General features: G+C 27.3%; 1 protein-coding gene across 5 annotated transcripts in view; it reads left to right on the top strand.

Moving 5' to 3' along the window:
* LOC126737690 (uncharacterized) overlaps nt 1-22090 on the top strand; it is a 279234-nt gene that overhangs the window by 94908 nt on the left and 162236 nt on the right. The gene's annotated exons all lie outside the window — the stretch shown is intronic.

Here is a 22090-nt window from a genome sequence, read left to right as displayed (position 1 = left end):
GGTTTCTTATTCTTAATCCAATTTTCACAGCTTGTACCTTTAGGCACTCGATTGATATTTTGATATTTAGAATAAGCTAAAGTAAGTTCTTTTAAGCCTAAGAAAAATATTCTTTATTTTCAATTTCAAGTTATACTTTTTTTTTAAGTAATGTTCGTATTCTTTATTTAATTAGCAGTTCTTTACTCAAACTAAAAAAGATAATCTTAATAATCCATCGGTTCAAACGTTTTAGAGGTTATTTAATAAAACTCGGTCTTGATTTTAAAGGTTCGTCAATCTGAAACTGCTTTTAATAAAATATTGTCTTCCAATCTTGAATACAGCCTATTTACTTCTAAAGTGATTTTAAGAAACGTGTTTTATTTTTTTTTTTGTTTTATTTAAATTAATATTTTATCTTAACAATAATCCTAAAAGTTATTTTTTGACCCTGAACGAATTATATAATTACTTTTCCATTACTGATTTTAACTATTGGTAAACGTTTATTTTATTTTATTTTATTTTATTGGCAATAATTAAATTATATACAATCACAAAAACAATTGTAACCATTATTTAGACTTACCATGAAAGCATTATTAACTTTATAGTGTATATTGTAAAGTCTTATGGGCACCTCTGTCGTTTGTTTCAGAAGTTTAAATTGTTATACTGGCTACAGCACTTTCATAAATTGGCGAGTGTAGCATCCTTGAAAATGCACTAGTTCAACTATTTATGCAAATAATAATATTAATAATAATAATAAAGACTTTATTTTCACACTTTAACAAGTAAGATTTGAAAATAACTCTATCCTAAACTTATAACAAAGAACATTATGAGCAAAGCAAAAAATTTTTATAAACTTTACAGCCAGAACAATTATTTATTATAATTACAAAATACAAAAATTAAACAATAAAAAATAAATATGTCATAACAGAGTAATATTAAATTATAAGCCAAACTTACCAAAACATCAAAAATACCAATAGATGAATTCATGTACTTATATGTAACGAATGAGAGAAGTCAACTGCTTAAAATTTTAATATTAACTTAAGCGTTAATGAGAAATTAATTAATTAATTCTTTCAGGCAATTGATGCATAATTTTAATTTAAATGACTCTAATTTAAAAAATTTTAAAGAAGTCAACTGTCTGGAATTGTAAAATAAATTTTAACGTAAACACCAATTAAAAATTAATTAATTAGATATTACAAGCCTAGATATTACCTGGAATGCCTCGAATTGTAAAACCATTTTCACTTTAACGTCATTAATAAATTAAATAATTATTTCAGGAATTTCAGTCATAATTTTAATTAAAATACTAAAAAAATTAAAAAACCACATAAGAGTCAACTGTTTTTGAAAGTCAACTGATTTGTAAAATTAATTGTAACTTAAGGGTCAGTTGAAAATTAATTAATTAGTAAGTCCAGGTAGTTAAGGCATAGTTTTAATTAAAATGCTTTAAAATTAAGAAATCTCCGACAAGTCAACTGCTTGGAATTACTACTTACGTTTTTATAAAAGGTAAAAACACAAAATCTACAGCAGTTTTTACCTTTTATAAAAGTGTATGACTAGCATCTTTGAGATAATGGATGAATTTTTTGAGCTACTACTTACGTACCGATATGCACAACTTAAAGTTTAAAAGACTTTGCAAAGGCTAATTACCTTATTAACTTATAAAACTGACTTATTTCATCTATCTTTGACATGCGTTTCAGCTGTACAATAAACTTCCACCAAATTTTAAATATTTCTGAAGTAATTATTTTAGAAAAGTTAAGCTCTTTTATTGAATTGAACTTCTATAGAACTAAATGGCATGGTGTTGTAATCGGTGAAACATTAATCATTTCTTAAGTAATATGAAGAGTAGTTAGGTTTGGTTGTAGTGGAGATACATATTTATTTTTTTTTCTAATTCTATTTTGTATAAAAAAGTCAATAATTTTTTAAGTCGGTTTAATTTTCTTTAAAATTAATTTAATCTTAAGTGTATAATTTCTTGGTTAAAATGGCTTTTGCAATTATTATGTATTCACATAAAGAATTTCAGTTAAGTATATAAATATTTTAGTCTCACAGTTTCAAGCTTCTTAAAAGGGTTAGATAGTAAATTTTCCCTCCTTTGCAATGATGTATCAAAAAATAGGGACTGCCATTTAATTTTAGAGTGAGGGTAATTAGACTCAAGAACATTTAATAATTAATTCCGGATTTTTCACGTTATATTTAACCTGCCTACTTCACAAATGTCATCGTGTTAAAAATTCAAAATCGGTTTGTAACATGCTCAATTATTAAATTAAATCCCATTTCCTTCAATCACCAATAAACACGGACGATGATTGGCACGACAATTGAATTGTGAACCCCCTCGCGAGATATTAGTCACTGCGAATTAACAAGCTGAAATGATTGTCATTCGATAGATGTGACCATTCTACAACCGATTACTTCCGTGACGTATTTATATTAAGACCGACTGTTTCAATAATTGACCGGAAGATTTAATACCTTTCGATATGGTGAACGACAATTATAGTTCGGGTATAATTTAGTTATCTAAATATTTCACTGATTTATTTTAATAAAAATGGTATTTCTCACCCGTAATTTTTTTTATATATATAAAAAGCTTCAAATAAAAGTAATTGAAAAATAAAATTTTATTTATTTAAATATATACATATTTTAATGATACATATAAAGTATTAGTTATTTCTAAGAATAAAACAGTTAATACCGAAGCCACTAAAGTTTGAGCTTTTTTATGAAAAATTTGTTTTAATATTTAGATTAATAATTGTGATTTAAGTCACTAATTTAGCTTATTATATGATGTTTAAGATTATGTCAGATTATAGGATATTAAATAATTATTCAGATTATTTTTATACTTAACTCTTAGACTTTTTTAATTAAATTTGTTATTTTTTATGTGTCTATGTTATTCAAATTCAAATAATTTATTTTGCGATAATAATTAAATAACAATAACCTAATAATAATGACACATGATAATTGACATATGGACAAAATATGATTTTTTCGCGATTATACAACCGATAGCAAGAGATCCATTTAAATGTAAGATCTATTGTGAAAGAACCCCTTGAAATTATTTAATATTAATAAATACAAATAATGAAAAAATTTAGAAAAAGGGAAAAAAAGTAAGCCAGGAAACAACTTCCCGATTTCTATTTCACCATTTCTTATTCGTGTAACATTTTTTTTTAACTATAAAGGTTGACCTGTATTTATAGTTTTATATATAAAATGAAACATATGCTGTTTTCTCCTATACCACATGTTTAAGATTCTTTGTTGATTAAGATAAGGTGTTATGCTATTTCCAAAAGGAATATTGTATAAAAAACTCTAGATTTTTAATTTCATAAATATTTTTTAATTTGAGATAAAAGATGGTATAATATATTTCATGGTATAAATTTTTAGACAAGATGAAGGGTCCAATAATTTAAACTTAATACCTTAATATCTACAACTAATTTAAATAAAAAAATAAATATTCGTTGATCTTTTGGAATATAAGCCTCTTTATATTTTTCATGCATTAAAACAGAAACAGAAGTCCTGCTCATTGAAAGAGTTTTATATAAAATTACAACGAGTAAATATTTATGCAGAGATTTTAACTAATAAAATGATTAAATCGATAAGAGTGCTAATCAGAAACCGATACTTCCAATCCCTTTACTATCAGTAATTGCCTATTAGCGAAATTATTTTTCAATCAAAATATCTTAGTACACCAAATATACCTATTTGGTTTTACGCGTATTTAATTTTTTTCTGTTTTTATAATTAAATTAGGTATTTTACAATTATACAGTATAAGAAAAAACTTTAATTAGGGAAATTATGCAAAATCTGAACATTACATCTTTTGACGTATCTTAAATAATTTTTTTACAAAAATCGACACCTCATATTTAAATAACCTATTCATGTTTTTAGCTTATCACGCAGTATACTATAAGAAAAACTGAATATGTCTAAATATTGTGGTATATAAAAAAAATAAAATAGCTTTAAAAAAGGAACCGAGGGCCTTTTTTACAAAAAGTAATCTCTATAAGTGTATTACATCTGTCCCTTGAAATAAATTAAAGACCAAATAGAGTCCAAGCTGTTGAAAAAGGAACTGGAAAAATACAGCAGAGCGAACATTTAACAACTTTTTGGACCATTAGTTTCGGCCTTTTTTATTGGGGATGCGGAAAAAAAGGGTTTGTGTCATTGGGGGTAGTGATAAAATAGCAACCGCTGAGGGCTGCGTTTAATAAAGAGCTTTTTTTTCGAGAAATTTACGGCCAAGCATACATAATACTGTCATGTGCCTGTCAAAGTGGAGACCCGTAACATATTGTGCCCAGGAGTTATTACGAGTTTCATTTCCTGCGTATATTTGGTTAGGTCGCAGGCTTCAAACAATTTATCGATGCAACTCGCTTAGTAAAATGTATCCAAAAATTAATCTAAACACAGGATCTATATCTTAGATATTTGTTTATTGAACCACGGTAGCTTAAACAAGCGATTTTAAGCTATAAGTAAACATATTTGGCTAAATATCGGCATTCTAAAGAAATTCTTATATTTTTAAATGATTGTACCTCAATTAGTGCCAGTGCAGCACCTTTGGTCTAAAATTTCCTGGATTAGACGAGATAGTCGAGACTTTAGTCTGGATTTTATGATGCAGAGAGTAAAAATCTTGGATATTTCATTTATTCCAGATTGCCAACCTTCGAACCGTAAATGTGAAAGTATCTTAACGTAGCATAAAACGTCTTTTCTCTTTAGAAAAATTCGATGCAGATTTAAGGAACCGAAGTTTCCGACGAATGCTGGTTGACATTCTCACATGATTTCCACCCTTTTATTATATTGTCGATATTTAGCTGGCTTTAGGGACAAGTAGAATCAAACCTATATTTGTTTGCCTAGCATAAAAAGAAGCTGCAGAAGTTTAACTCTTTTTAATCATTGTTTACCAGTTTTTTTTCCTTTTATTGAGCTGACCTGTACCATGGTCGGCTTATTATCTTTAAAAATTAATACCCTCTTTAGTCCCAAGAAATTGTTTTACTTTTTTTTTTGTGAAACTTTCAATAAAATAGGTTTATTAGGATTTAAAAAAAGCAAAAAAAAAATTTTACAAAAAAAAGTTATTACAGAAAAAAATATGACATATTCAGTATTTTGGACAATTGGACTTAAGTCTCTAATTATAAAACTCAAAAGAATATTGCCTCTCTGGAAAAATGCATAAAATAAAGCTGACATTTCACACAAAAAAAATATTGTTTTCTTTGTACAGCCTTGATTACGGCAGCGCATATAGGAATTTTTGTTATTAACACTGCATATTGGTAGATGTTCTTTACCAGTGGCCCTAATATCTTTTGGTGGCATCTCCGACTTCTTGCATTTTTTAGCAGGTTGACTTATTTCTTCATCTAATGAAGAAGTTGGATCTTAAAAACCTTTTGCTTGTGCGCCAAAGGCAAGCGATTTCCCGATATACAGTTTAAATTCAAGTAAATCCATGATAGAGTTTTTTCTATCTCCACAAGCGAAGCAGTCTTGGTGGTATTCAACCCACGAATTTGTAATTGCCAAGTCCACAAAATGCCAGAAAACTCTTACCGGCCATTTTTTTGTTCGCATACAAATGCGATAGTAAGATATTAGTACTACATGTCCACTCCTCCCATAGAATGGTTGTAACTAGTGGCAGAGTTTGGACATGAAACAAGAAGGTACTTATTATTTTTCTTGTCCCATCGGTGTACTTCTGTTACTGGCGCAGAGCCTGAAGATGTTGATGCTATTGTTACTGATCTATTGTCCATCCATTTCAGAATGGCCATTTTTTTGTCTTCTCGCACAAACTCATCAAAGGAACCACGACCATTCGAGAGGAGCTCTTTATCGTTTTTTATTTTGCTCCTAAAATCTCGCGGAATTCCGTTGTTCATAAATGTTCCTGTTCCCAAAATTCCTTTTGTTAGTAAATGATCCAGTAGCTTGACTGAAGTAAAGTAACGATCAAAGTAAATTATGTGCCCTGGCATACATCTTCTGAAAGCTTCTTTACAACCGATCCACCTATTCCCAAATTTTGATCGGGAGAACTCTCTGGCCAAGTTTTAGCATCTTGATAAATTATAAAATCTAAAAACAGTCCGGAAGGTGTAGCTAAAACAAAATTTTTGAGTCCTACTGGATTTGGCTTGTTTTTAACGTGCTATCGGAGAGCAGTAGTGCCTGTGAAGGGAATCATCTGCTCGTCGATGCTCAATTCTTTACTCCTTGGTAAAGTAATACATTTTTTAGGAATCGCATTGATGATAGGTTAAAGTTTCCATAGCCGATTTGACTGCTTTACCTCATTTGAAACGCTAAGATTGTTAACAACATGTAGAAAATTTCTTAATTTAAAAATACGGTCTCTAGGTAGCTGAGTAATGCAAGATTTTTCAATTCCCTTCATAAAATACGACCGCAGCCAAGTCCAAAAATGCTCATTAAAATATATATTCCAGTTAATATTCGATATTCTTTGGCTGTTGGCTTTAGTGTTTTTTTTTTCATTTGCTTGCATGACACGAATATTACTTTGTTCTGATAAATTTTCCCAAAAATAATCTGGAAAGTATTCATAAAAATAGTTAAGGGGTGTCCAATACTCATGATCATCTTGTAACTGCTATTCCGGATCAAGGTAGACATCTTCTCGACTTTCAAAAACATTTCTTTTCCATTTTACTTCTGCGGTTTTATTTTTTGTTTGCTCCTGGAGAACCTGCTATCTTATTCTGGATAAGGAAACATTATCGTCATCAGACACCTCTTCAATGGTATCAGAAACCGAATCTGCATCTGCCGCCTGCTCGTCGTCTTCATTATCATTTGCCTCAATTGATTCACTGTTTTCGGCGGTGATTTCCTCAAGTAGAAGTCACTGTCATTTAAAATCTCTTCAAGATCTTTATCCGTCAGTGGTTGCACAACAATAGAATTTAAAATTTTTGGGTAAAAAGTAAAAACTTGAACCAAATACAGTTCCGGCGTTCAAAATACTGCACAAAATCAAAATCCGAACACTCTGTAGAGCGACGTTACATTTTCTGTACGTATATTTGTTGATTTACTAAATAGTAGTCAATTTATTTGATTTTAATCAGTATTTTATCAAAACAATCGAAAATAATGCAAATATTACCTAGTTTCTGATACGACGACATGATTAACAACACAACACCTGTTCCGTCAAAACAAAACTGACAAAAACCAACGTTGCCAAATATTTTTAACCAAATATTTTTTGGCGTATGTATGCACGTTCAGTCGTCCATGTTAAGTCGTCGTGAGCCCGTACTAATATATTTTGAAAAATGTACAGCGGGCTGGACGTGTGGACTGAAGAGGTTAATGAATTTGCAAAGATTTATGAATATATCTCTTAATTTAAAAAAATTAATTTACAGGATTCTAGATTTTGCTAGAAGATTCTGTATGCCACAGCCGCCTAATATAACCAAGTTATTTTATTGATAATTATTGACCAACTTTGAAATGATCTTTAAAGACCTTCATTATCCCATAATGCGCCCTCTCAGAAGCCTTGGAAAGATAATATAGTAAATTGTATTTACTTTGACTATTTTATGGCATTTGACAGAGTTATTAATAATTTATTAAATAGTAAACTATACATGCTTGTGGTATTGATGGTCTCTCATAGAAGATTATCTTATTATTAAAAAGTTTGTTTAGACTCGTCACTACAAAGAGCATATTAACACTTTTAAATTCATTAATTGAAAATTCCAAATATATACAAAGTATTGAATAAATAATAGCAAATAATTTAACAGCAGATTCCTTTCAAAAAAATGAGGTTAAGTAAAATGTTCCTACTCCGAAAGTTAAAGACAACCAAAATAACCTGACCTAAACTTAGGAGGTAATAAACTTGATATATATTTTTTTAAATTTTAGTTATAAATATAGCATCTATCTTCGTTTTTAACAAAATTTGGACAATGAGGTTTTTTTCATAAGGCAAATCTTATAATCATGTCATAGGCGCTCTCTATAACATAATTTTTAAATTACCTAACCAGCAACATTAAAATTTTTCAAAACTCCATACGTTTTTTAGGTTTGGCAAAATTTAATTTTTTATTTAAAATATACACTGTGCAAATAGATTTGCTTAAAAAAGGTGTACTTCAAAAACGATAAATCCTTTTCGAGATATTTACATTTAAGTTTTATAAAAAAATATTTGCATAAAAAAATTAAATATTGGTTGGAGGTAGCGCCCTTTACGACATAATTAAATAAAGGTAAATTTTCAGAGTTTCTATATTAAAAAAAACTCAATTTTATTAAAAACAAAGAACAAATGCTAAATTAATGACCAAAAATCAAAAAAATTACATTAAGCTTATCACCTTGTATCTTAGTAATTGTCTTTGACTTTCGGACTAGGAAAATTAGACTTTTTTGTTAAAGTAATCTACTGTTAAATTATTTACCCTTAATTTTCGGATACCGTAGATATTTTAAAATAACGATCAAAGGTCCTTAAGTAATTATAGTATCTTATTGAGGATACTGAAACTTGAATCCTTACAGAAACGAAGAGACCTTTATCAACACATTTATGTACTGGCTAATTTATCATTCTTTTTTTAAATTTCATAACTTGATGCATCAAAAACTATATATATGATAGAGCAACTCTATTATAATAAGTGATTTTTGCTTCATTTCCTTATTATAGTGTAAGAGTCTTCTTAAAGGTTCCTAGCATAGGTCAGTTACTAATATTCTGTATTCTGTCTTAAAATATTTAAATAGTGAAGTGACTCTTGCATGGTTCATAATCATTATTTATTGTTATTAACTTATAATGTTCATTTGTGATTCTTAGGTCTCCTAAACGAATAAGTGTAATTTTTTTCTGCTGGACTGCTTCAGTTTATCTAGTTCTACTCACCCAGAACTTGATCAGCACGTCCGTCCGATTTATCCTGTAGGGCTGTAGTATTATGACCATCTCTAATCGTTATTTTACATTAAATATTATTTTATTAAATACACATATATTTACCGTAAAAGATTTAAATATTTTGATGATTTTAAATAAACAAGTTATAAGTATAGCATAAATAAATTAGAAATACTATAGAGAATAGTTTTCTTTATAAACGGATAAATATTGTAAAATACACAAGACTCTTTTCCAAGCAGGTGGGATTAGTTCTAAGTAAATGTGCTTTTTTACTTATATTTATATATTACATATCTTACACATAATCTACTTATTTCTTGATAGTATCAACATACATAAAACGCTCAATAAGATTTAGTTTTGCTAATACCATTTTTATTTTTACATAAAAGCATAAGAAGTATGTGCGTCGAAAGACTTACTACTTTTAAGCTTTTTAATTATTATCGTATGATAAGTGTCTTGGCATTATCATAGTGCATGCTGCATATCTAAGTTTAATTAGCGGATTACTAACCATTAATATTTTTAATGATTAACCAATATTTTTAACGTATGTTTAGTATTTATTGAATCCTATTTTATGTAAAATTCACAGCAAAATTACTTCTAAAGAAAAAATATTTTATTATAGTTTCTTCTGAACTTTTTTTTTCTAGTCCTTATGAGCTATGTATTTATTAGACCAAGCAAAAAGTTATCCAATACATACTATTAATGCCATTGCCTTTTAGTTAGATATATATTTATTCCAGTAAATTATTTTTCCTAGTTTTACCTTAAGAGCAATTCGTAATATACTAGAGTAATCTAGTTTCTGTCGTTTTGCTGCATTTCTGCTTTTTATTTTTTTAAGCCATAGTAACCTTGTATTCATTTATTTAGTAGTAATAATTTAAGATTCCTTTTTTTTGTCTGAAGGAAGATATCAACATTGAAGGCAAATTGTTCATAAGGATTAGGAATAATATTTACCTGACATACTATTAAATATTTAGGTTTATTACTTAGAAAAAAACGTGCTGTTTAATTATTACTAATAGCTTAATATATTATAAATAATATAAAATGTAATGTTGACTATAGAAAGTATTCATTCACATTTTTTATTGCAACTTTATCTCCAGCTGTGTGTATGAGTATATGCATTGTATATTATTTCCTTTAATAATTTATTGCATGAAGTTATATTTTAATTTAACTGTTAATGAAGTTAGAAAGTTGAATTTTTTATTACACATACTATGTCCAGAGTGAGCTGTTTTTCGCTATTTTAAATTATCGAAAAGTTGATGATCTTTATTTATTATTCTTAAGATTTTCTTACCTCTTTCTTTCCTTATTCATTATATTTTAAATATTTAACCGTTTTCAAAAAAATTTACAATAAACGAATATTAAAAAGCAAATATATTTAAAATCTTATATAAATATACATCAAAATAATTTCGATATTGATTTTTATTAAACGTTTCACAATCCCTGGGAATTCGTAATATTCCAATGTGAAAGCAATGTGAAGGGACAACATTTTGACTTTGAAGTTTTTCTTTTAGTCCAAAATTATTTTTTTTTTAATAAAAGTAAAATAGAAAAAAAAATAAACAAGGCTATTTATGTAACAAAAGCTTAAAATTATCCTTTTCTTTTAACCAATGGTAATTTTAGGACATTTTTCATAATTAAAAAAAAAATAAAATTTATACTGGAATAACAAATTAATTTATTCCTAGTATCAAAAAAAAAATTAAAATAATTAATAATATTTTTAATAGTTTCGGACTAGTGCGTAAAATATTTTTACCTTAGTGTTAATACTATTTAAAGAAATTATTTACTTAATTACTAATTATTTAATTAATTAACTATTTAAAAAATTATACTTAAAGTAAATTATTTGTCATGCACTTTGTATCTTAATGTTGATTATAATAAAGAATACCACATGGAAAAATTTTAAGAAATTAGGAATAGTATATAAAAATATGCTAAAAAATTATGAAATGGATAGCAGATATCTACACGCGTCCGCTTAAAAAGATAAACTACAAATTCTAGGCAGTGCCTGCAAAAATTTTAAAATCAATTCCATTAAAAAATCAATAATACTATTTATTTTTTCGAGCGAAAAATGTGTTTCAGATTGAAAAAGTGTGGCTATTGCACCAAATAATTTTCGGGTTTTTTAAATTTTGAAAAATCGTAGAAAAAACTTTAAGATATAATAATAAATGTTACTGCACAAGAATATAAATAATCCTTTAATAATAATGGTTTAAAAATAGCTCTTTTTATATGCAAATTGATGAATCCGGTTTCAGAAAGACTTGAATCGTTTAGTCATTTGGCCAGTGTATGAGGATGTAGATGACATTAAAATTCGCCGAAATAGGACCAACACACTAAATAAATTCTACGTATGTTATCGATTTCGATTCCGGCAATTTCATTCTCGAGTTAAATTTTGGATTAAACCGTTCGAAACATTTTGAGTACGGAAACTGAACCCGACTGCATTTTCCGGCAATTGCGCTATATTTTATAGGGTCACTTCCTAAAGGTTAATTTTACAGAACATGTAAAATATTATCGTAATATTATTGAATTATCGTACAACAGGGTTAATTCTGTTTTTAAAACATAATAATTGGCAAAGAAAACGAAACGACATATCTACTGATGTTTTTTTTTATATTTAATAAAAATCTGTAATAACGACTACGTTATGTATTATTTTGATATCTTATATAATTTTATTTTGGCTTTAAGGCAATTATTTTTTAAATGTTTTCTTTTCGGTTATAATCAAATTAAATATCAAATATTGTATGTATTTCCCTCAGAGTAAGGTCATTCATTTTGGACCTTTCCATTAAGTTTTTTTTGTATTCTTTATACTACAATATAGATCGTTTCATAATGGAGCTTCGAACATTTTATTATGTCGAAGCGGACTTGGAGTCCATAAAATAACCGACCACTGCTCAGATTCCATTCAGAAGTACATTAACCTTTTAGACCTTAAAGGAGCTATTCATTTTATTAGATATTTAATCTCGCTTGTCATTTTGAGTAAGGCACAAGTTTAATATATATTTTCAAGCATAATATAACTTCTCACTTAAGGTATTATGTTATTATAAATTTTAAAATATTATTAAACTGAAATTTAAGGTTAAGATTCTTCTAAATTTGTCTTAATAGTTTTGCCGCGTCAAAATTAATTAGTCATTTATTTAGCCAAAATGCTACACCCAATATATATTATCAACACTAATTATATACCTACACTAATACATAAATACATGCAGGGAAATATTACAAAAATTAAATAACTTTGTTATCCAAATTGCATGCAGTAATTATTTTTTATTCAGCGGTAATTATCGTTTATTGTTTTAATAGGACTTGGCAGTATTTCTTAAATGAAAACAGTTTTTCTACTTAACAAAAAACTTACAAAATTAAATAATATTATTAATTAATTTTATTACAATTAGACATATTAAATAAAATATAATATTTTGTTACAGCAATAAGTTACTGTTATGGTATTTACTTTTATAGAAAAGCGTGTTAACCACAATAAGCAATAAGCAATAAATTGTTTGCCAAAAAAATATATATTTATATAAACCCTTGTTAAATTATAATAGGTGATGAATCAAGTTTTTTTTTAATTTAAGATGTCACGTGCCAAACGAATCCTTGATATGGCCATCGGCCAAACAGCAAATGAAACCGAAGACTCAGAGCTGGAAGAAGACTCTAAGCATAATACTTGGGAGTATTCTTTTGGGGAAAGCAGTGGTATAGACTCAATTTCCCTGTCGTTGAAGTTACCAATGGATATATTAGCCTCTCCCATAAAAGAAAATCAACCCTTTGAAAACTTCTAAATAGCCGAAAATGTGCAAAAATTAGATAATTGTGAAGAAGTTATTGTACTGAATGAAATTCCTTTACTGGATAACTTAAATGAAGCTCCTCGTGCTTCTACATCAGGAATCAATCATACTAAAAAACAATCCAATATAGAATCTATAATATCTGATATTTCCGATGACGAAGCTAGCAGGTTGGTACCATATTCGGATTCCGACTCAGGCTCATCTTATTGTTATCCGACAGAAAGTAAAAAACGTAAAAAGCTCTTTCAAGTACAAGAATCAACGTGGTTTGCTGAGAAAAATAGAAAGTTAAGAGAAAGGGGTCAAAGTTACTTGGAACAAAATAAAAAAAATGGAAAATGGACCTATAACAATCCAAAAAAACCTCATACAATGAAGAAAAGGTGCAAATCTAAACTAAACCCTAAAGGAATGTTAAAATTCTCTGCAGTAAATGAAGGTCAAAGGCAACTTATTTTTAACAACTTTTGGAAAATGACTTGGGCGGAAAAAAAAGTTTATGTAAACACTCTTGTCTTTTTTATGCCACCTAAAAGACACAGAAACCGACAAAAAGAAAATGAAAGTAAAAGGGAAAAACGCTTCAATATTTTTTAAGAGTAGGAGAAGTAAACCTTAGAGTTTGTAGGACAATGTTCATTACCACTTTAGGAATAGGTCGCTGGACGATACTCCATTGAAAACGGTCTTTTCAAAGAGAAACGTCAATGGAAGGTCAAAAGAAGCCATTCGAATTGCGTCGTGAATATTTACTGCAATTTTTAAAATCGTTGCCAGTCATGGAGTCTTATTACTGCAGATCAACATCAGAAAAAAAACCTTTTAGCTGAGTGGCAATCTAAGCAAAGTCTTTATGATCTTTACATCAATAATTGGTGCGAATCAAAAAATGTGGAGCCACTTTCTATAGCAACATTTTCCAAGGCTTTTGAAGAAAAAAAAATACCATTTTTCACCCGAAAAAAGATCAATGCGTTAGTTACAAGTTTGGCGACATCTCGGAAGATGAATAGAAGAGTCACATACAAAAGAAAAATGCGGCAAAGGAGGAAAAGGAAAAGGATGAAAATACACAAAAATATTATGTATTTACGGTGGATTTGCAAGCTGTGCTAATGTGTCCCGTATCTAAAGTGTCTACTTTATATTATAAAACAAAACTTCAAGTGCACAATCTTTGTTTTTATAATTTAATGAATTCAGACACTTATTGCTTTCTATGGAATGAATCTGAAGGTGAACTTAATGCTGAAGAATTTGCAAGCATATGGTTATTTTTTTAGAAAAAAAAAATATTGCCAAATATTCCTAATGAAAAAGTCACCCTTATTATATATTCTGATGGATGTGGATACCAAAATCGCAACTGCACTATGTCGAATGTTTTACTTAACATTGCTATTGCCCATAACATTATAATAGAGCAACAAGGCAAACATACAATAATTTAGGTAAAATATAGTTGATTTAGGCGGTTTTTGGACTCTCCTGTAAAATAGGTAAAATGTGACTTGGCAGGTTTACACTTTAGGGCGACGATTTTTGGAACACAAAAGGCATCTAATATAAATTATTAAAAGGTTTATTTAACATAAAAAAAAGTCACAACTTCATCTTCTCTAAAGATTTGTGTCTATTTACAATACGCCTTATTAAAATCCCATTATAAATAAAAATTTGTCGCAAAAATCTAGTAAAAGCATTTTTATTATCTAAAAAATGCACTTATATCCCGAAATTAATTATATTTATTACGTTTCACGCTCGCTTTTTATCGTACGTTGCGCTCATACGTATTTTGAGGAAAATTAATTCATTACTTTGGCTAGCCATTTCGTAAAAGTCAGCGGCTTTTATGTGATTAAACAAATTGCAAGAGCTGTATGTGGAAACAGGCAATATTCGTGGCAATGCGGGCCTGTTATCCAAGCGGGTAATTGGCCTCCTAAAGCAAATGTTGTAATTGCGCGTATAGAACACGGCCGAACATTTTTAACCTCGTACTAATAGGTATTAAAATATTGAATTTAAAACATGAAATGGTAAATTTAGTTGATATTTTAGGCATTCTTTAATGCCTAAAAATTAGTACTAAAGTCATTGCATTGTATTTAAAAAAATACTATAAAGACACATGCTTGTAAGTTCAATTTTAAATAGGTTTTCTTGGGCCACCTCAAGTTTTTACAATCTTATAAGTACAACTAATTTTATAGCATTCAAAAATTCAAATTTTTTTTTTTATACTTTTAATTTTATATAGAGGATTTCTTGATTGTAGTTTCTGGTCATACATTGTATTTAGTTTTGGTTTAAACACATTCATTTTTAATGCGTTAATAACTTGTGCATTATGGTACATTAAAACATATATTGGAAAATACTCTAATATTACTACAACACGAACATGTACTAATACAAAATTTCGTCCATAACATCTATAACCATTACAAAGTCAACTCAGAAAATATGTTTTTCCATTGTCTATTTTATACGTGAATCGGAAAACTTCCAAATATTAACTATAAATCTTGTGGTTGAATTTTTACCCTATCATTTTTACTAGGTAAAAATATTATTTCGTTGGATGTTAATCAGACTACTTATTATTACCATAATTTGTACTATCCTACTTATGTATATGTTTAAGTAATAAAAATGTTAAAGAAACGTGTAAAAAATTTTATATTTGTCGATCTATTAAATATGATTTATGAAAATTATACACTTCTCTTTAAAAGATTTTAATAAAAAGCCTTATAAGTAAAAATAAGTTTTTCATTTAATATTCTTACAGCTGGCCAATGTCCAATTTAGCGCATTGCCTTACGAAATCTATTATCGAATTAACTTTTATTATTAGAGAAAAAAAAACAGTTCATAAAATACGAAAAAAATCAATTACTTTAACTTAAAAATTTACTTTTAAATTAAAAAATACTTATAATATCCATAACATTTTAATAGCGCAATTAGAGCAAGCAGGTAATACAGTCAAGACCCAAATTTTATAAACGTAGGAAAGTTTCTAAGGTTTCCTAATATAATGTTATAACAATAAAATACATGGGGAGCTTATAACCGAATGCTTTGTCTTATTAAGTTAGCGAACTTTTTATTATATTAGTGATAGTCTTTTGTCACAAGAAACTAAGAGACAACAACAAAGTTGTAGAACCTAACAAATTTTCGAATAAAGGCTTTACTTGCAAAACTGTAAACTGAACATCACTAAAGATTTAGACAATAATAACTAGTGCTCTAATAGATAGAGAATCCAAAGGTAATCAATCCAATATTGAGCTAGAAGTTGGAAAATGCTGAAATTCATTTAAACTCCATATATTAATATCAGAAGACAATTAACCGATTTATTAATAGCACGCATTCCTTTTAATGATAATTTTTTTACGTTTTAGGCAGTGGTTTAACTAACTAGCTCTCCTTGTAATAAAATAATCAAAATTATAGTTAAACATTATTATTGTTTAAAGTTTTTCAATGTTATTAAAGCATGTAATATCTTAAATATTTATTGCTGGTTTACAAAAATGTGTACATACATATAATCTTCAATTTTATTACCTTTGTTAAATTCGAATTCGAGTTGAATATCATTTATTTCGGTCACATTACATTTATTGTCATATTCTTTAGATTAAACAGAGCGATGTTGGTAGAGATTTATGAAAGATACAACAGACTACATATACATGTTTGTATTTTAAGTCAGGTGTAAGTTGCTCAATACCTATTTATTTAGTTAAAGCAGATCCCAATAAACTAATTGGCAAACGACATATTAGACAGGTTTAAAGAGCTTTAGAGATAATATAAGGAATAATATTTACAATTATAATCAATCCTTTTTAAGAGAAAATCACGCAGAAGCACTAGAACAATTAAAAAATTAAATTTAAAATGACCTGTACCTTATTTATGATTTTTGTAATAATGGAATACTCCTAATATTAATAATAGTCTTAAGGGTAATTATAATTAATACATATAATGTTTTGTAGTTTATTTTATACTGTAAAAAGAGTATATTATATAAACTACTCATTTACTACCCAAATTATAAAAATCATAATTTAGAAACAGATATAAAATTATCCTTAAACAAACAACAAAACTATCAAATAAAAATCCCATCAGTGGTACCCGAATCGAGAAAATCTACGTACTTAAAAGCTGTTTTTAGTGTTACGTGGACCGAATTCTCTATTTGCATTTATATTTCTCATACGTAATGATAATATACTGCTGTCTTTACGGCAGTATGTAACAACTTCCGCGGAATGAACCATTAAAGTTTAATAGTGCCATTTTATTGCAAAAATTATATTCCCGAATAACACTTAAGGGATTTTATAGCATTTGATGGTCCTGAATATGAATAGCAAATAACTTCGTAAATATATTTGTTATAACATTGTAACTGTACCAATGCATAAAATTATTTAAGAATATAAAAGTTATAGGTCCTAAATTTTAGTTTATAATGCTTCTGATTTCGTAGCTTCAAAGCTGGACAAATTGAAATTTTTATATTTAAATTTTCTAATAAATTTCTTTTGTTTGAGAGAGTAAAGGTATAGCGGCATTTTTTGTAAAAATATTCCAAACAGATGATAATTATTTGTATATCTTTTAGATCTGCTTGCGTTGTTTTATAATAGAAATTAAATCTGGATGAACACAAAGTACATTCGACGATATATCTAATGTAGTTCTATTACAGAAAATACAAACACGAGTTTAGATGAAAACACTAGCGGTGAAATTTATGTCGTATGCATTTAATAAACGGATACGGCTTTAAATGACGTTTCATATAAAGATACGTTTTTAGGATGCGCCTACATCTAATAATAACGTATTCATATCAAGAAAAACATAACGCGGTACGAGGTTGGCACATAAATCATAAAAATCCGGATACATGCAGGTGAAATATCGACTTTTTTGCCCCGACATTTCTGATTAAGTTCGCAAATAGACGGGAAAATGGAAAGGTCATTTGCATGGATGACTAGATCGAGCCATACTTCTTTCAAAGAGCTATTAGTACGGAGCGAACTGCTTGCTTTTACTGTAGGACTGGGAGCGATCTTTAAAAGCTTTTTTGAGCTATTACATTGTGATTTTTTACTCGTTTTTGGGATTTTAGTATAATTTTAGAATAATATATGACAAGATTAGTAGTTTTAAAACGACGGTATATTTTAGTTATCTCTAGGGCTAAAGGCAAATCTTTAAACGTTTCTATATTAAAAGGTTTAAAGTTTTTTTTAAAAATGAATTTTACTTTTACCAGAACATTTTTATAGCTTATTCATTCTAGATTAAACGGAAATATTTTGAAGATATTGATTTAATAATAATTCGGTATAAAGAAAGTATATATTTGTTGCGTTTCTAATATATTTAAAATATATAAGTAAAGAATTAAATAAATGTGTACCAGGTCCATTTAAGTTATGCAGTAACGAATTATAGTTTTTGGTGTAATTTAGGACTCGTTTATTGTTAACAAATATCGTTAAAAACCTATTTTTATAGTAAGTATGAGTTTGGATAATAGCATGATAAAATTGCAAAAATGATGATGATTATTGTGAATGATTTATTCCTAATAAGACCTAAGGAACCGATGCAGTTATATTTATTAATTCCGTGCATTTTTAAGCATCTTTTGTTTTTAGATTTTAAATTTATTTAAAAAAAAATTAAAAGCATTGATGTTATCAAACAAAATTTTGAAATTTGGTAATAGAAAATTTATTGAAAATATTAATTGGACCTAATTAACCCATTATTGTACTTAATCATTTAAAGAAAACTTAATTATTAACTAATAAATACTTGGCTTAGGATAATTTTACCCGATTAAAATAATGTACAATTATTCCGTATTATGAAATTCAAATAAAAAATACCACTATTTGAGTTCAATTCATTCAGGCATAAAAATCTAATGAAAAACAGTACCTAAACTGTTTATCACTTTTCATAATTTTATATAAAATACATCAATAAATACAAAAAAATCGTCAAATGAAGATTTTTTAAAGTATTTATTTAACTAATTTAATCATGAAACTTCATCTGCATTGAATTTACTTAGGTGTGTTTTTTGTGCAATTAAAATTAATAAATTTATAGGTATTTTAATTTTACTTAATTAAAAGCTTTCTCTTTGGCATTAGAGAGACAAAAATTATTTTTTTATTTTAACTAAAAATAAATAGTTATAGTATAAATATTTAACCAATCTGCATAATATATAAAGCATAGAAAATTAAAAATAATTTTGACATCTTTAATAAATTTAAAAAAAATTATAATTAAATGAATGTGAGTTATATTTATTTGAGTTATGCATTAATTTTTAATATTAAGAAGAATATAGAAATTTAAAAAATCATACTAGAAATATTTACAGTTACTCAAAAGCAGAAATTATCATCACGTTGGTCTATCCTATCTCATGTGATAAATCTTACAAGTATATTTATGAAATACAAATAATAAAACTATTACATGCATAAAATTGAGCAAAAATGTTGCAATAAAATATAAAAAAATAAATAAATTTTAAGTCAAAAAATACATTTTCCTTTCAGTAAATTCAAATATAATAAGAGAAAATATCAATTACTTCTACGTATATGGTAGCTTTGAGTACATATTGAACCTTATTCTCTTTTAAAAGCTCTCTTTGGTATTTATTTGCTTTGAAAGAGGGCGAAAAGGAGAATTCTTATTCGGTGAAAAATAGCAGTTAGTTGATTAAAAGTGAGGAATTTTATTTTCCAAACAAGTACGTTTTTACGATGATTTCAATAAAGAACTATTTCTTTTGATATTTCATATATATTTCCCAGTATTTTTAAGCAAAAACAACAACAAAAAAATAAGTATATAACTTAAAGTATAAAAACAGACTTCAATAAAAAATTATAATTGAGTAGATCACATATTCTATTAGAAAAGTTTATTTTCTTTACTTAACAGATCCTCTAAACCTTTCCTAAACAACCTGCGTAGGAGAAGGAGCAAACAAACTGTACAATTTGTTAGTAAATTGAATATTTACTTTTTCTTGTTGGATGAGCGAAAGCATTGATTAAAATTTAAATTTAGCCAAGCCGATTCCAATTTAGATAGTAATGTCGTTTACCGTTTCGTTTAATTTCATTCCAATGTATTTTTAAATGTACTTTACAACAACGTTTCCAGACCGAATAGTTTGCTAATAAAAAACTGCTCAACGCATTTGATTATGATCATATTAAAAGTAGCAAAAATACAAAAGCACTATTTTTTCAAAATAAAAAAAGATAGTTCTCATTGTTTTAAATGTAGTCTAAATATAAAAATTCATTTTTGCAATAAACAGTCACATGCGTTTAAACTTTATATGTACAAACGAGCGAAATAAACGGATTATATTCAAGCAATTTAATATAGAAACATATTTCATGCTAGACAGACGTGTATGGAGGGAACACAATGTGTTATTGAATGGTCGCCTCTTTTCTGATTTATATGTTTCGTATATTTTGTTCTGGTGCGTTTTAATATTTCAAGCTTATATTGCATGATGTATAATTTCTTTACGAGAGTGTTAACTCTATAATAAAAAAGTATAATGCAAATAAAACTGTATACTATATTTTACTTATAGAATTATTACTTTTTTAATTTTTAAAGAGAATTAACTCTAAAAAAGTATAGTCCCTATTTTTTGCAATGACGCGTAGCTATGTTATATTACCCATTGTATTTTTGTATAGCATGCAACTAAAACACTTTAAGACAGTACGATTTATATATAGTAAGATACGTTTTGCATTCGAGAAATAAAATAGGTTTTTTTCACATTTTGCTTGAAAACCTTAAGGTTATGTGAGAAAAGTATAGATATGAAACTATAGATTTTTTTATCAGCTATACTTCTCTTAAAAATCATTTTTTCTCAGACAATGATTTTTTGCAAAAAACCGTTTGTCATTAACTCTAACGTTACCCCCCACCCACCCCACACAATTTACCAGTAAGAAATTGTTTTCAAAAATCATTGTTTTCCAAAATAATACGCGTGAATAACAGCTGGTTTTATCATTAATATCTAATTTAATAACACACTGTGTTTTTTTAAATTTGATATAATTATATATATGTATATTAATAAATATGTAATGCAAAACAGTACTATAAGATTAGATATAATGGACGAAAAACGGTGATTTTCCAAAAGAATTTCTTACTGGGCAAATGTTTAGGGTGGGTGGGGGGGTTAAGAGTTGTGTTGATAAAAAACAATGTATTTGCAGATATATATTAATTATTTAATTTAATAACACTGTTTATTTAAATTTCATATAATTTTATATATAAATATTTAGTTTAAAAACAGGGACATTAGATTGAATATTATGGACAAAAAAAAACACTATTTGTTTTACGTCATTATATTATAATCTTTTAATCCAAAAAAAACAAAATATTTACATATAAAACTAAATTAAAATGTTAACTTTCCACAGTATCTACTCATATATTTAATATTAGTTACTCCAAAAACTGCCACTATTTAAATAAGTTTATGTATAACAATAAAAATTTAATTAAAAAATGTCTATACGTACCTATCTGCCCAAAAATATAAAGTAATTAGTTACCGTAAACACAATTTAAAATTTATATTCCCCCGGTTAAAAATAAAATATATTTATTTTGTATTTTATTGCTGTTTCCAATATACATAATAAATATTAGCATTCGTATAACCTCATTTAATAAAAAGTCCGCTCAAATTGAAATTAAAAACAAAATAATAATATAAAATTTATAATTTTCGGAACGAGCGTATGCACGTACTGTTATATATAATTTCTTCCGGTAAACATTAATAGAACATTTCGCTTTGTAATTTTATTTTTATTTGAGTTGTAGTGTCAAAAACAGAATGCGAGCAGTCATAATTGGAAAATGTTTTATTTAACACTTTTATTGCATACATGAATATTTTACTGTATTGTGTGCCTAAAATGACTACAATTAAATAACGGAATTTACGTGTTGTGTTTTGTTAAAAAACAAA

Source organism: Anthonomus grandis, chromosome 6, assembly GCF_022605725.1.
Source record: "Anthonomus grandis grandis chromosome 6, icAntGran1.3, whole genome shotgun sequence".
Taxonomy (NCBI): Eukaryota; Metazoa; Arthropoda; class Insecta; order Coleoptera; family Curculionidae; genus Anthonomus; species Anthonomus grandis.
This window is presented reverse-complemented; position numbering and strand designations above follow the sequence as displayed.